The following is an 18302-nucleotide window of genomic DNA, read 5'->3' on the forward strand; positions in this document are numbered from 1 at the left end:
TATCATAGAAATGTTTGATAGTAAAATATACTTACATTTAGTCTTCGTTGATGACTGCAGGATGGGTATCCTACCCTTAGGATGACGATGTATAAAATAAAATTAAATAAAAAGTCTGAAAAGCTGAAACATACTAAAGACTATATTACAAAATTTCCTGTAAATCATTTCTGAAGGCAGGGCACACATTAAAACCATTGAATATTTTTGATAGAATGGTATTCAAGTTATTAAATATATGTGAAATTGATCAATGTATGCAACTATTTGCTTGCAATATTACATATCAAGTATGCAATGTTAGTATAAATATTAATTAAAAATCTTTAAAGTTGTCTAAATAAAACAGTAATTGTATCAGCGAACTCAATAAAGAGTAACATAAAAAATAAACCAGTTTTTATACCATTCTATGCAATGTGAAAAGCTTTTTAAACTATTAAAATCAAAACGATAACGTTAGAAATAAAATTATTAAATAATTTAATACGCTTCATTTTCGTTTATGTTGTCTCGTCGAAGGATAGAAGACGAATACGAGCTACATTACTACGTAACCTTGGTAGAGGAGATCTTGAGAATGTCGAACGCTCGGCTATTATACCTATGTTATCGGCTGTTTACGTTTTGTCTTCGATTCGAGAAATACCTACAAATATAAATACACATTTATATAATAGCTTATATGTCGAGTGTATTGTTTTCTTATTCTTCCTCTCTCTCACACACTCCTTCTCTCTCACTCTTTCTGTAGTATTTCTATATGCTTATATGCTTATACTTAACAAAAATAATGCTCACCTCGCCATATATGGAGAAGATAAAAAAAGTTGCCACAAGATTAAAAGGTTAGTGAATTCGTGTTGCAACTCTCCCCATGCTCAGAAAGCTAAAAAAAAAAAGTAAAATATGAAAAAACTCACGTATAAAAATTATGCATGTAGTATGCATTTGATATATAACATTCGTTATATATCATTTATTATATAACAGGAAGGTGTACATTAAAATATTAATTGAAACAATTACCTGAAATTAACGGGATAACAAAATCCGCTGCAACAAGTATACAGATCACAGATTAAAAAATTCGAAAGATTCGCCATATTGCAGTGCATAAAGCAGGCGCGTAAGACTGGCGCGAAAATACTGCATGCGCGAAAATGATGCGCAGTATATCTTCTTTCCACCTATAATAAAGAAAAATTTTTAATGATTAAAAATACGATATAGAAGCATGAAAATTGTCAAAATATACTCAAAAAATCAAAATTGATCCTTATATCCTTTATATATTATAATAGGAAGGTGTAAACCTTACAAAATATCTATTAATTACCTGATCTTAACGGGACGATGACACTCCGATGTGTTCTCCACGAATGACGCCATGAAACTGAAGAATTCGAACGAAAGCTTGGCTGTGATTGGCTAATTCATTTTTGTGAACATGAAAAGGGTCATCACAGCTTCTTACACGGACAGAATCTGACCTTCTTCATGACCACGCTGGTCAAACTACATATGATAATTTATTTATTAAATAAATTAAAAATCATTTCTATTTTTCTAATAAATGTACACAATACTTATAAATATTCTAAAAATAATGAATAGAATAAAGACAATGTAGACATTAAGAGATCTTTGTCGTTTTGCATAAAAGAATACAATCGTATAGAAGAGAATTGTCGATAGAAAAATGTCTAATATGAAATGTAGCATATGAAAGAATAAATTCCCAAAATCTGTATCGATAAAGAATCCTCACAATTGAAATACTTTCAGAGATGCATAATTGTTTTAAAAATATTCATAATAACGTTTATACACGATTCACACACGAAGATTATTCCACATGCTTTTCTATGCTATAAGATACTACATTCTCTTTATCTTATTCATTATTTTTAGAATAATTATGAATAATGTGTACATTTTATTTGTAATCGAAAAAAGAAACACAAATTTATAACATATCAAAATTGTTTTCTATTTAATATATGTTAAATTGTGAGATAGTAGAAACCTGCTTTAAAAAATAAAATATGCATTATAACAAAAATAATTTTATCCTGAAATTAAATAAAATAAATATTACAATAAAAGATTTCTTGTTTTATCGGTGTAATGCCTGTAACATTATAAAAGTTATTAAAAAACATTATAAGATAATTAGTTTCTGGAGATGAAATGGATAGAAAGGGCCAAGGAAAGGAATAAAAATATGTTCATTGGAAAATTACAGAAATTAATTACAATTATAATGTTTATGGTAAGCGGTCTTTGGCTGGATTTTACTTGCAATGGAATGTAAAACATATCAAAATATGTTAAACATTACATGGAAAGTAAAATACCATTGCCCAGGTCTAACCACGAGGAGGTAACCGCTTCTGAAGACCCAGGAGGGATGTGCATCCTAAAGATGCTCACATCCGAATATAATTCAAAGGAATGAATCTAACTCTTAGGCCCCACCATAAGAGTACCATTCAAAAAATCGTTAAAATTATTATCGAAAATACCAGAGAAAAATTTCAATATTAAAAAATACAAAATGAAAGACAAGGAGTGTAATCTGAAAAGAAATTCAATAAAATCATCGATGATACTTAAAACTAACACACCCTAGAATAACTTCAACTTATAGAAATACAATCTATATACATTTATATACATAATTTTCAATCTACATAAAATAAAGTATAATAATTAAAAAGAGTATACAATTATAAGTTGTACCATGGAATCTATAAATAAAGAAAATACATTAAAAATAATTATCAAACACGTTCGATGCTAAAAGGAGAATTATATAACGATACACATTTTCATTTTATTTATACAAATAATTATTTTATACTATCCTATATTACCAAGTCCACTTCTGGTGCCTTTATGGTCCTCCTCTGGTCCACCTGTGGTCGTTTCCTTACCATAGTCCAATCTGCAACAGAAAACAAAGGGATAAAAAAGAGTTAAACAATAAAAGGGATAGGAAAAAAGGGGGGATGGGTGTAACTTTTAAAGCGGAACTTTTCACGATTTTTTTTTAAGTGGTTTCCCCCCGATTGGACTAGTCCACTGACTCTAAATTTAGGAGAAACCTACACTAAATGTTCAGTCCAACACCGTATACTATTGCGAACTTACAGAAATGAATCCTTGGGTCCGTCTAACAATTAGCGGAAGATGCCTTCCCTTACAATGAAGCTTCAGTTTCCCATGCTAAATGCATATCTATCAATGCATATCAAAAAGCCAAAAAAGAAAAAAAAGAAAAAAAAAGGACGGTAGTTCCAGCTTAAAAGTTAAATGAACATGATTCTATCCTTGGGAGTAAGATAGAATCATGGCTCGCGTGGGCAGGGTCGCATCCCTGAAGTAAATTCTTTATTGTAAATGGTACCACCCTTTACGAACAAAAAATTTACCCGCTACCCATTAAACCGCTTCTGAAACAGAAATTTTAATGAATATTAATACAATTTTATTTGCAATGTAATTAATTGGAGTATTTTATATTACCTTCCAGTCCAGGAACGCAATCAAGTTGAAGAAAACCATCTGATAAACTGAAAAAATAAATTCAAAATAAAATGATTTTCTATTCAAAGTACGTTAATGTGTATGTAACGTTTAAACCAATGTATATGCGTTGAAATAATCTGAAATACAATTAGCGTGTATTAGAATAATGAAATAATTGTTAAACAATCGATAGAAGTATCGATTATTATTTAAAAGTACGGAATATATTTTCGGAGTACCTTCCTCTTCGAAATGCACTAATAGACTGAGCTGTTGTTCTCTAAAACAAAACATTGATTAGAAAGTTGTTTATATGACTTCATATATGTTGATCATGTGTGCAACGGTAATTAAAATTCTAATAAAGAAAATTCAATATTATAACGTACAGATTTTATTATTTTATCTATTCTAACGTAATTATTTTATTGTTCCTGCGCAGTGATGACTTCGAGTGTTTAATTGTCCTGTAATATAAGTACAGTGTATAAAAATATTATATTAATTGTTAATTAATCGATAGAAGTATTAATTATTGTTTAAAAGTACGAGATATATTATTGGAGTACCTTCCTCTTCGAAATTCACTTACAGACTGACCCATTGTTCTCTAAAACAAAACATTAATTAGAAAGTTGTTTATGATTTTTCTTATGTTGATTATTTCTGCAACGGTAATAATAATTCTAATAATGACAATTCAAGATTATAACGTTCGGATTTAAACATTATTTTTATTCTAATGTGATTAATTTATTGTTCATGCGCAGTGATGACTTCGAGTGTTTAATTGTCCTGTAATATAAGTACAGTGTATAAGAATATTATATTAATTATTAATTAATCGATAGAAGTATTAATTATTGTTTAAAAGTACGAGATATATTATTGGAGTACCTTCCTCTTCGAAATTCACTTGCAGACTGACCCATTGTTCTCTAAAACAAAACATTAATTAGAAAGTTGTTTATGATTTTTCTTATGTTGATTATTTCTGCAACGGTAATTCAAATTCTAATAAAGAAAATTCAATATTATAACGTACAGATTTTATTATTTTATCTATTCTAATGTAATTATTTTATTGTTCATGCGCAGTGATGACTTCGAGTGTTTAATTGTCCTGTAATATAAGTACAGTGTATAAGAATATTATATTAATTGTTAATTAATCGATAGAAGTGTCGATTATTGTTTAAAAGTACGAGATAAATTATTGGAGTACCTTCTTCTTCGAAATGCACTAATAGACTAAGCAGTTGTTCTCTAAAACAAAACATTGATTAGAAAGTTGTTTATGATTTTTCTTATGTTGATTATTTCTGCAACGGTAATTAAAATTCTAATAAAGAAAATTCAATATTATAACGTACAGATTTTATTATTTTATCTATTCTAACGTAATTATTTTATTGTTCCTGCGCAGTGATGACTTCTAGTGTTTAATTGTCCTGTAATATAAGTACAGTGTATAAGAATATTATATTAATTGTTAATTAATCGATAGAAGTATTAATTATTGTTTAAAAGTACGAGATATATTATTGGAGTACCTTCCTCTTCGAAATTCACTTGCAGACTGACCCATTGTTCTCTAAAACAAAACATTAATTAGAAAGTTGTTTATGATTTTTCTTATGTGGATTATTTCTGTAACGATAATAATAATTCTAATAATGAAAATTTAATATTATAACATTCAAATTTTATTATTTTATTCATTCTAATGTAATTATTTTATTGCTCATGCGCAGTGATGACTTCGAGTGTTTAATTATGCTGTAATATAAGTAGAGTGTATTAGAGTATTAAAATAATTGGTAATTAATCGATAGAAGTGTCGATTATTGTTTAAAAGTACGAGATAAATTATTGGAGTACCTTCCTCTTCGAAATTCACTTATAGACTGACCCAATGTTCTCTAAAACAAAACTTTGATTAGAAAGTTGTTTATATGACTTCATATATGTTGATCATGTGTGCAACGGTAATTAAAATTCTAATAAAGAAAATTCAATATTATAACGTACAGATTTTATTATTTTATCTATTCTAACGTAATTATTTTATTGTTCCTGCGCAGTGATGACTTCGAGTGTTTAATTGTCCTGTAATATAAGTACAGTGTATAAAAATATTATATTAATTGTTAATTAATCGATAGAAGTATTAATTATTGTTTAAAAGTACGAGATATATTATTGGAGTACCTTCCTCTTCGAAATTCACTTACAGACTGACCCATTGTTCTCTAAAACAAAACATTAATTAGAAAGTTGTTTATGATTTTTCTTATGTTGATTATTTCTGCAACGGTAATAATAATTCTAATAATGACAATTCAAGATTATAACGTTCGGATTTAAACATTATTTTTATTCTAATGTGATTAATTTATTGTTCATGCGCAGTGATGACTTCGAGTGTTTAATTGTCCTGTAATATAAGTACAGTGTATAAGAATATTATATTAATTATTAATTAATCGATAGAAGTATTAATTATTGTTTAAAAGTACGAGATATATTATTGGAGTACCTTCCTCTTCGAAATTCACTTGCAGACTGACCCATTGTTCTCTAAAACAAAACATTAATTAGAAAGTTGTTTATGATTTTTCTTATGTTGATTATTTCTGCAACGGTAATTCAAATTCTAATAAAGAAAATTCAATATTATAACGTACAGATTTTATTATTTTATCTATTCTAATGTAATTATTTTATTGTTCATGCGCAGTGATGACTTCGAGTGTTTAATTGTCCTGTAATATAAGTACAGTGTATAAGAATATTATATTAATTGTTAATTAATCGATAGAAGTGTCGATTATTGTTTAAAAGTACGAGATAAATTATTGGAGTACCTTCTTCTTCGAAATGCACTAATAGACTAAGCAGTTGTTCTCTAAAACAAAACATTGATTAGAAAGTTGTTTATGATTTTTCTTATGTTGATTATTTCTGCAACGGTAATTAAAATTCTAATAAAGAAAATTCAATATTATAACGTACAGATTTTATTATTTTATCTATTCTAACGTAATTATTTTATTGTTCCTGCGCAGTGATGACTTCTAGTGTTTAATTGTCCTGTAATATAAGTACAGTGTATAAGAATATTATATTAATTGTTAATTAATCGATAGAAGTATTAATTATTGTTTAAAAGTACGAGATATATTATTGGAGTACCTTCCTCTTCGAAATTCACTTGCAGACTGACCCATTGTTCTCTAAAACAAAACATTAATTAGAAAGTTGTTTATGATTTTTCTTATGTGGATTATTTCTGTAACGATAATAATAATTCTAATAATGAAAATTTAATATTATAACATTCAAATTTTATTATTTTATTCATTCTAATGTAATTATTTTATTGCTCATGCGCAGTGATGACTTCGAGTGTTTAATTATGCTGTAATATAAGTAGAGTGTATTAGAGTATTAAAATAATTGGTAATTAATCGATAGAAGTGTCGATTATTGTTTAAAAGTACGAGATAAATTATTGGAGTACCTTCCTCTTCGAAATTCACTTATAGACTGACCCAATGTTCTCTAAAACAAAACTTTGATTAGAAAGTTGTTTATATGACTTCATATATGTTGATCATGTGTGCAACGGTAATTAAAATTCTAATAAAGAAAATTCAATATTATAACGTACAGATTTTATTATTTTATCTATTCTAACGTAATTATTTTATTGTTCCTGCGCAGTGATGACTTCGAGTGTTTAATTGTCCTGTAATATAAGTACAGTGTATAAGAATATTATATTAATTATTAATTAATCGATAGAAGTATTAATTATTGTTTAAAAGTACGAGATATATTATTGGAGTACCTTCCTCTTCGAAATTCACTTGCAGACTGACCCATTGTTCTCTAAAACAAAACATTAATTAGAAAGTTGTTTATGATTTTTCTTATGTGGATTATTTCTGTAACGATAATAATAATTCTAATAATGAAAATTTAATATTATAACGTTCAAATTTTATTATTTTATTCATTCTAATGTAATTATTTTATTGCTCATGCGCAGTGATGTTTTCGAGTGTTTAATTATGCTGTAATATAAGTAGAGTGTATAAGAATATTATATTAATTGTTAATTAATCGATAGAAGTATTAATTATTGTTTAAAAGTACGAGATATATTATTGGAGTACCTTCCTCTTCGAAATTCACTTACAGACTGACCCATTGTTCTCTAAAACAAAACATTAATTAGAAAGTTGTTTATGATTTTTCTTATGTTGATTATTTCTGCAACGGTAATAATAATTCTAATAATGACAATTCAAGATTATAACGTTCGGATTTAAACATTATTTTTATTCTAATGTGATTAATTTATTGTTCCTGCGCAGTGATGACTTCGAGTGTTTAATTGTCCTGTAATATAAGTACAGTGTATAAGAATATTATATTAATTATTAATTAATCGATAGAAGTATTAATTATTGTTTAAAAGTACGAGATATATTATTGGAGTACCTTCCTCTTCGAAATTCACTTGCAGACTGACCCATTGTTCTCTAAAACAAAACATTAATTAGAAAGTTGTTTATGATTTTTCTTATGTGGATTATTTCTGTAACGATAATAATAATTCTAATAATGAAAATTTAATATTATAACGTACAGATTTTATTATTTTATCTATTTTAACGTAATTATTTTATTGTTCCTGCGCAGTGATGACTTCGAGTGTTTAATTGTCCTGTAATATAAGTACAGAGTATAAGAATATTATATTAATTATTAATTAATCGATAGAAATATTAATTATTGTTTAAAAGTGTGAAATATATTTTCGGAGTTCCTTCCTCTTCGAAATTTATTTATAGACTGAGCCGTTCATTAGAATGATAAAATAATTGTTAAATAATTAATATAAGTGCATTTTGTTATCTAATAACTTATTACATATGATCTATGTACCTTTCCCTTCAAGATTCACTTTTTAACTGAGACATTATCCTCTGTGAAAATGCTTTTATTCAATGTTGGTTATGTTATTTTCCAAATGTTGCCCATGTATGTAACAAAATAAAACATTCCAATTAAACAGAGATTAACATTATAACTCTCTTCATGTAATTACTATTTTTATTAAATGCACATGTAACTTGTAATCATTATAAAAATAATGAATACAATAAAAAGAATGCATAATGTAAACATTATCTCATTGCACACGACGAAACAATCATGTAGAGAAGAAACCTTGTCAAAGAAATTTGTAAAACAATTGACAATCTATCGCTTGCCAACAGTAAAAAAGTCCCTATTATTTGTATCGATAATGTAAAAATACACCTTTATAGTAGAGATTTATTTTTATACGGGTGGCAAGCGATAGATTGTCAAATGTTTTACAAATTGCTTTGACAAAGCTTCTCTTCTATATGGTTGTTTTCTCGTGTGCAATGAGATAATGTTTTCATTATGCATTCTTTTTTTATTCTATTCATTATTTTTATAATATTTACAAGTAAAGTGTGTAAAGTATTGTTTATAGTGAAAATAGTATAAAAATTAGAGAGTTATAATCTAAATTTCTCTTTATTTTGAATGTGTTTTGTGTTGCATACATGGACAACATTTGGAAAATAACATAACCAACATTGAATAAAAGCATTTTCACAGAAAATAATGCATGAGTTAAAAGGTGAATCTTGAAGGGAAAGGTACATAGATCATATGTAATAAGTTATTAGATAACAAAATGCACTTATATTAATTATTTAACAATTATTTTATCATTCTAATATTCTCTAATTACATTGCAGATTGTTTCTATGCATATACATTGGTTTAAACATTTCATATGTTTTAACATACATTAAATAGAAAACAATTTTGATATGTTATAAATTTATGTTACTTTTTTCGATTACAAATAAAATGTACACGTTATTCGTAATTATTCTAAAAATAATGAATAGAATAAAGAGAATGTAGTATCTTATAGCATAGAAAATCATATGAAATAATCTTCGTGTGAATCGTGTATAAACGTTATTGTAAATATTTTTGAAACAATTTACATCTTATGCATCTCTGAAAGAATTTAAATTGTAAGGATTCTTTACCAATACAAATTTTGGGAATTTATTCTTTCATATTAGACATTTTTCTATCGACAATTGTCTTCTATACGATTTTGTTTTTTTGTGAAAAACGACAAAGATCTCTTAATGTCTACATTGTCTTTATTCTATTCATTATTTTTAGAATATTTATAAGTATTGTGTACATTTATTAGAAAAATAGAAATGATTTTTAATTTATTTAATAAATAAATTATCATATGTAGTTTGACCAGCGTGGTCATGAGGAAGGTCAGATTCTGTCCGTGTAAGAAGCCGTGATGACCCTTTTCATGATCAAAAAAATGAATTAGCCAATCACGGCCAAGCTTTCGTCCGAATTCTTCAGTTTCATGGCGTCATTCGTGGAGAACACATCGGAGTGTCATCGTCTCGTTAAAATCAGGTAATTAAAAGATATTTTGTAAGGTTTACACCTTCCTATTATAATATATAAAGGATTTAAGGATCAATTTTGATTTTTTGAGTATATTTTGACAATTTGTATGCTTTTATATCGTGTTTTTAATCATTCGAAATTTTATTTTATTATAGGTGGAAAGGAGATCTACTGCGCATCATTTTCGCGCATGCAGTATTTTCGCGCCAGTCTAACGCGCCTGTTTTATGCACATCAATATGGCGAATCTTTCGAATTTTTTTATTCTGTCATCTGTATACTTGTTGCAGCAGATTTTGTTATCCCGTTAATTTCAGGTAATTGTTTCAATTATTATTTTAATGTACACCTTCCTGTTATATATTAAATGATATATAACGAATGTTATATATCAAATGCATACTACATGCATAATTTTTATATGTGTTTTCATATTTTACTTTCTTTTAGTTTTCTTAACATGGGAAGATTTATAACACGAATTCACTAATATTTTAACCTTGTGGCAACTTTTTTTATCTTCTCCAAATACGGCGAGGTGAGAATTATTTTTTTTTTAAATATAAGCATATAAGCATTTAGAAATACTACATAAAGAGTGAGAGAGAAGGAGTGAGAGAGTGAGAGGAAGAATAAGAAAACAATACACTCGACATACAGGCTATTATAAATTTGTATTTATATTTTTAGGTATTTCTCGAATCGAGGACAAAACGTAAACAGCCGATAACATAGGTATAATAGCCGAGCGTTCGACACTCCGAAAGTCTCCTCTACCAAGGTTACATAGTAACGTACCTTGTATTCGTCTTTTATCTTTCAACGAGACAACATCTACGAAAATAAATCGTATTAAATTATTTAATAATTTTATTTCTAACGTTATCGTTTTGATTTTAATAGTTTAAAAAGCTTTTATTGCATAGAATGGTATAAAAACAGGTTTATTTTTTATGTTACTCTTTATTGAGTTCGCTGATACAATTACTGTTTTATTTAGACAACTTTAAAGATTTTTAATTAATATTTATACTAACACTACATACTTGGTATGTAATATTGCAAGCAAATAGTTGCATACATTGATCAATTTTACAAATATTTAATAACTTGAATACCATTCTATCAAAAATATTCAATGGTTTTAATGTGTGCCCTGCCTTCAGAAATGATTTACAGGAAATATTGTAATATAGTCTTTAGTATGTTTCAGCTTTTCAGACTTTTTATTTAATTTTATTTTATACATCGTCATCCTAAGGGTAGGATACCCATCCTGCAGTCATCAACGAAGACTAAATGTAAGTATATTTTACTATCAAACATTTCTATGATAATTTCAATTGATTTTTATTACAACAATGATATTAATTGTTCTTTTTCTTTTTTTGTTTCAGAAAATCATTGCAATCGAGCGCGTAGGCAATGAGGTTCTCGTGTGTTGCATCGTGTTAAAATAAAAAATAAAAAAGTCGACAAGTAGATTCAGTGTTGATCGTCGTATATTAAAGTTTCGTTTGCTCGGTTAAGAAACTCGCAAGTTTCTTTTATTCGGTTTAAACATGTGCTCATCGTCATCCTAAGGGTAGGAGACCCATCGTGCATTCATCAATAAAGAAAAAACGTAAGTCAATTTTTATATTAAACATTTTCTCAATAACTATAGTAATTTTTATATAACAATGATTTATATAATTTTATTTTTATTTGTGTTTCAGATCATCGTTGGAATGGTATTCACATTTTATTAAGTAAATTTATTTAGAAATTCGTTTAACACTAGATTTGTTCACTATTTTTTAAAAATTTACAAAAATTGTTTAAATGAAAAAGTAGGTAGAGGAAAGGAATTAATATTTATGTATATTTCATTACAGCATTAAAAATTTACATGTATTTTAAAAAAATATTCTACTTTAAAATTAATTAAATTTAAATTTTATGAAATTACAATTAATTAAAATATTTCTATTTTATATATATGTAACAAAAAAGTTTGAAATGAATCACATTTGCTCGGTCCATAAATCTAGTGTTAATTGAATTAATTGCATTTAATGCAGTTTTATAGTCATTATTTGGGCATTGTCATCATTATCCTAAGGATAGGAGACCCATTGTGCCTTCATCAATAAAGATTTAAAGTGAGTATATTTTTTTATTAAATAATTCCTTAAAAATTTTAATGATTTTCTGTAATAGTAATGATATTAATAGTATTGTTTTTTATTTCAGTTTCAGATTGCAATCGTGCACGAATGGCCCATGTGAAGTGACCGGGAGTGAAATTTTTGTTCTTGCATTTGACTGCGAGCAATGCAGTCTTTGAATTAGTGCAGTTTAGAATCAGTGATCGGGCGAGTAATAAGTTAAAATCAAACGCGAATTAGAGTCAGTGTTGTTCGTCGTATAATAAAATTTCGGATTCGCGATAAGAAACTCATCTATAGTTTCTTATTTTCGTTTATACCGCGTTTTTAGATTCACGCGAGGTGCATCACCATGGTGCAATAGAGCTGCATCTCTTTGGAATGCATTGTAAGTATTTATTAGTATTTACATTTTATTCAATTTTATTTTATATGATTTTTGATAATATTCCAGATAACTTATCGTTTTGTTCTATTTTATTTTACAGATATAACCATGGATTCTCTTCCTTTCAAAGATGTTGAATGAATTCTTCGATGGATCTTCGATGGATTTTGGATGGATCTTCGATAGACCTTCTTCGATGGCAAATCGAGTATCGTCTTCCATCGTCAGATTACAATACTTGCTGCGAAGTAGGAGTGTTTTGGAGCCATCGCAGAACTTCTTAAACCGTGAGTTTTTATTTAAAGTCCCTCCAGTGCTCAATCATGCCGAGGATGAAAGGTCCAAATCGGCACGAGTTACTGGTTGTAATTATTTAAATAAATTATTGACGAGCACATGAGTAATTCCTTTTTAGGAGTTACTCATGAAAATTGTATATTTTATTCTATGTTTTATTGTATGTTTTATTATTAGTTCAGGATAGGTTTTCTTGTCTCATCGGTTAAATTCATTTGATTAATAATGCAATTAATAAATGCACTCTCTTTTTTATTACGTGTTAAAAGCATGTAATAAATGTCTTACATGCATTGCTTCGTACATAATTTATGTAATCGAAATTAATTTTGATATATCAATACTTTGATATTTTAAATAAATGAGCAAGAAGACAAACTCATTCGCGACGGATAGACTTTGGCAGTTAAGTGGCGGCTCAAAGCCCAGTTCTTTCATTAGAACAGCCAACTTAATGAAAGGAGTCGTCCGAGGTTTGCAAAAAATATACATCATCATTGTAGAGTCTTTTAATACATCCTTACCTCGAAACTGTAATTGTTTCATATGGGGTAACTTTTTTTTTCATTCGCTTGTTTAAGTCATTATTCACCAAATGACTTGTAGAGTCCTTAGTCGCTTAGATGAATTTTTATTAAAATCTTTTGATATATTTATATATGTGTTAATCATATTTTTTAGATCAGGATTTTCAGCTTCTAATATACTAATCTCCCGTTTCTCCCCCCATACTTTCTGCGTTCTCATCTATGTGTGTGCCCAGGTGTTACACGTATGGGTGAGAAACAGTTAGCGTGGGTTTAGTTTTAGTTTTTTCCCCTATTGGCGGCTGTTATTGTGCTAGTGATTGCACGATGTACTTTACACCTGTGTGTGCGTATTAGGTAGTGTGTATTGTACATCGTTTCGCGATATTTTTTATTCATTTAATACATCATTAAATACTTAAAGCATTACTTCTACATATCTATCTTCATTCTTATATTTATATTAAATATTTCTAATTTTTTTGATAATCGTTTGCATAGTAGAGTTACTGCATTTATTTGTGGAAACTTTGATATACTTGTATATTACTAGTATGCATATAAATATACTAGTGTATACTTGTATTTTTGCTTTAGTTTTTTATGCAATAATCATTAGCCTTGGCAGTCGATTACAGCAAAATACGTACGTATACCCATTAGCATATAAGTTTAGAAAACGTGGTTGAACTAGGGTGTCGGAGGTGCCCCGGGGCATGCTCTCTAGTTTAGGCTTTTGCACCCTGGTGGTATGTGTGAGAACCGTGGAGTGAGTGGGTGGGTATGTATGGTTTTTCTTAAAATGGGTAAAAATATGGGTAATAGGCAGGCAGGTAGCATACTTCTCTGAATGAATGTGAAAACTTTAATTTTAAGTAGGTAGGATCCAGGAAAGGCATTAGACTTCTTGCTTCCACTCCGGAGTGGAAATTCCGCCTCCTGGTTTATACAGAATTGTTACAAAATTTGATCATCTCATTCTATATTATGCTTGATTTGTTAATTTATTTTGTGACTATTCTGTGATCTTTATTATGTATCATGATTCAAAGGTATTTGTAACCATTTGAAGGATTCATTTCTACTTCGATTTTATCTCGAGCGAGATAGAATCGAATCAAATTCGCAAATTCTTTGATGCATTTGATACTTAGTTTTAAGTATTTCAGGATTAGCACTACGCACTATCGTGATTTCATCTTACAGCTACAAATATTTGATATAATTAAATATAACATATTAATGAAATGAAAGTATTGCAAGAAAATGCATTACATTTATTGCACTTTTTATTTCAATTCGATTTTATTACTAGACGTTAAAAGTGCGAAGTGTTATTAGGTCATCGAGGGAAATTATTATCTGCTTGGACATTCCATTAAATTTTCTCGTGTATGTATCAATGAACTTGAAGTTCACTGATGGTCCACGAGCTAGAAAAGTGAACGCGAAATGTAAATTAATTTTTGAATAATTGAGAATTAGAATCATAACAAAATACGAGTTCAATTGCAAAATTAGTATGAAAGATCTTATCTTGCTCGCACGTAGGAAATGTCCAAATGCAGTATTCATGGAATGAAGAAAGAAGAGGCTTAATGCCGAAGAGGCCCCCACTTAATTGTGGCTCAAGAGGGCAACTACTGAGGCTATTGAGTTATTTTCAAAGGTTCAACAACAAGTTCGAACCTTTAGAAAATGGCTCTCTAGTCATATTTTATATTTTATTGTTTTACTTTTTTGCTCGTCATTAATTTCTAGTTATAATTGGAGATGATGGACCATTCCATCTCCTTTGGACACCATGTCCGTGTCTAATTGTCAAAAAGATTCATATGTGTTTAGTTATAGTTCGAGTCAAAATATTTAAATTCCCTTATTGTTACATTTTGAAGCCTAATTATCGTTTTTTGAATATCAAAGTAATTTCTCTTTTTTTTGTCCCTAAGATTTTTAACTGTGATCGTATTTTATTAAATTTGCAATTTTTTCTTTTCTATATAATGCAGTTTAAAAGTATTAATCATAATAATTAATACATATTATTTTCTCTAGTAACTTAATATTTGTACTTTTACTTTTTTATTTTTATTATTTTTTGTAAATGTAAAATTACGCGTTTAAATTTAATTTCATTGCAACGGTAAATAGATATTTGATAAAAGTAAATAGAGAATTCAATTTGAAAAGTGCATCTGCGAATTGGACGATTCACATGTTAGGCTATTTTATCTCACTTGATTCTATAATTAATATAGTTTTCTTTTTGTTTCAGGTGATCTTCGTTGGATTTAACAACAAACCTTTTTGATTTTCCTCCATTTGATATATGTATAATGGCATTTCTGAAGGCACACACACACAAAAACATTAAATAATAATTATATGTATTTAAAAGTCCATAATAAATTTACCATTCAATATTTTCGCAGGTTTACAAAAGATTTTATTATAAATATATTTGTTAATAAAATTTTAAATTTATTAACATATCTGTTTTAGATTTAATTGTTAATGTATTTACTTAGTTTGGAAATCAACGTAATTATCCTTTGACGAGGAAGAAGAAAAAAATCAAGTAAGCTACTTTTATTTTAATAATATTACACAATGAGAAATTCAAATTTTAAGAGGTGTGCAATTATGCAGAGATATAAAAAGGGAGACTATAAAATGTTGGGAACATTAACCATTTATAAAAGCAGCAATCCTTTTCACCCTTTATTTATGATATTATGTGCTTTCCTTGTACTATCGAGACAGAAGAAACCTTTATTACTATGCCAATGGGAAACTAAATTGTCAGCGAAGTGCTGGGCTCTCAACACTCCATATCGAAAATTGCATTCGTTTAACTAGCAGTTTCGTTTCAAAGAGTTCAACGTTAAAATCTAGGCCAATCTCTGATGATATCGACCAAACTCGAGAAACCGAATCGGTTCATTTTCCATTCATTACTTTAAATAGATATTTTTTATTTTTAAGTAAACCTTACGTACACGTTATATATTTTATTAAAAAAAAAAGTACTGAAGTTTATTCTTAATGATAACAATTGTCTCTTTTTACTTTTATTTTTTTTTTATTTTTATTTTTTTTTTCCTTCGATCGAAATTGGAAGCTTCGCTTTTAAATGTCACGACACTTCGTTTCAAAATTGTTATCACCCCTGTCATGAAGTGACTTCCCTTTTTCTGTTAAATTTTTTCCGTCGTTTCGTCTCTTAATCGGTTCGTTAGCAAATCACAAAGGGAGAGCTTCGTTTGCAGCACATCCACATTTTGAAAGTTAAACGATACACAACGTGTATATGTATTTTTTCACACCCACACACACACACACACACACACACATAAAAAATTATATCAATTTATGTTTCTTTCTTTCTTTTTTTATTATTATTATTATTATTATTATTATTATTATTATTATTATTATCATCATTATTATTATTATTATTATTACAATTATTGTCTTTTACACAAACGGAAAGCATCAATGACTAGATCGTAATATTTATTTTTACCTAAACATTATTTTTGGCATAATGAAAAACATGAAAGTTAGTTAGAGTTACAGAAAATTTTAAGAAAATAAAATAAAAATTCATAGAATTTGTACTTTATTAAATCGAAGACTTCTTCTGGAATTTATGGTATCAATGGTTCAAGAAATTAGGCAAGAAATTTCCCATGGGTGTTTCGATCAGTAGAAATTTGCATATTGATTGACAATTGATTGGCATGTTCTTATTATCCAATATGGTTTGACGTTCGATAGAAAAATTATCAGAGAAATAATTTTCTTCTTTTTTACAACGAAGGAACGAAAAAATGAACATTGCATCTAATTGAACCTTCTCATTAATAATATTTTTGAATAATGACACTAATGATAAATTATTCTGTATATTTTTTAAGAATATTAATAAGTTTAGCGTACAAAATAAAATAACATTTCTATCTGAACGTGTGGTTACATGATTCTACTATTATAATTTGTTTATAACAATTGTTAATATTTTAGTAGAATCCTGAAATACCAATGATGGTGATGACCAACATGGTCAAAATAGTATGAATTATATAATAATACGTCTTAACCATTTATCAAATACTTTGAAAGTATTTTAGAATTTTTTTATTTTTTGTTTTTAATTATTTGTTTTTGATTTTTTAGTTAACATTTGATGTAAATTTATATATGCGAATGATTAAACAATTGAAATTGTTAGAATCAGTTGAATAAACGCATACAAAATATTGAAATACTTGATATATTCCAACAGTCGGTAACGTTCAAAGTAATCTATGGTACTTTGTATTATTTACATTGCTGTTTACCTTTCTCTATAATAACAAAATCTATAGAACATAGTATATTATATTCATGATAATGAATGCAGATGAATATTACAAAATAAATAATTTCATAAATAATTTCTATTAATGTTAGAGTAACAATCTGCATTCTTTTAAATATGGCTCTTTTTCTGTATCTGCAATCGGTAAAATAGAATACAAGAAAAATTTCGATGTAATTAATTCTATCATTAAAAATACATAATTATAATTTGTAACTTTTTTCTCAATTAGTTGTTTTGCTTCAATAATTATACAGGTATTGATTATTTTTTAACAGTATAGTGATAAAATTTATATGCATAGATTATTTTTGTTTATTGATATTAATATATCAATAAAATGTCGGCAAACTAATTATCGAAATTTTATATATATATATATATATATAAATATATATGTGTGTATATCTATATATACATAATTATTATATAGGTACAAACCCTGAGATATAAACTTAAATTATTTGTATCATTCATTTGGTTCCATTCTATACATTTGGTGTTTTCATTATATTTATATTCCTTGTAATATAATT

The sequence above is a fragment of the Polistes dominula genome, unplaced genomic scaffold, assembly GCF_049000335.1.
Source record: "Polistes dominula isolate Pdom_NZ unplaced genomic scaffold, Pdom_raw_medaka contig_79, whole genome shotgun sequence".
NCBI classification, from domain to species: Eukaryota; Metazoa; Arthropoda; class Insecta; order Hymenoptera; family Vespidae; genus Polistes; species Polistes dominula.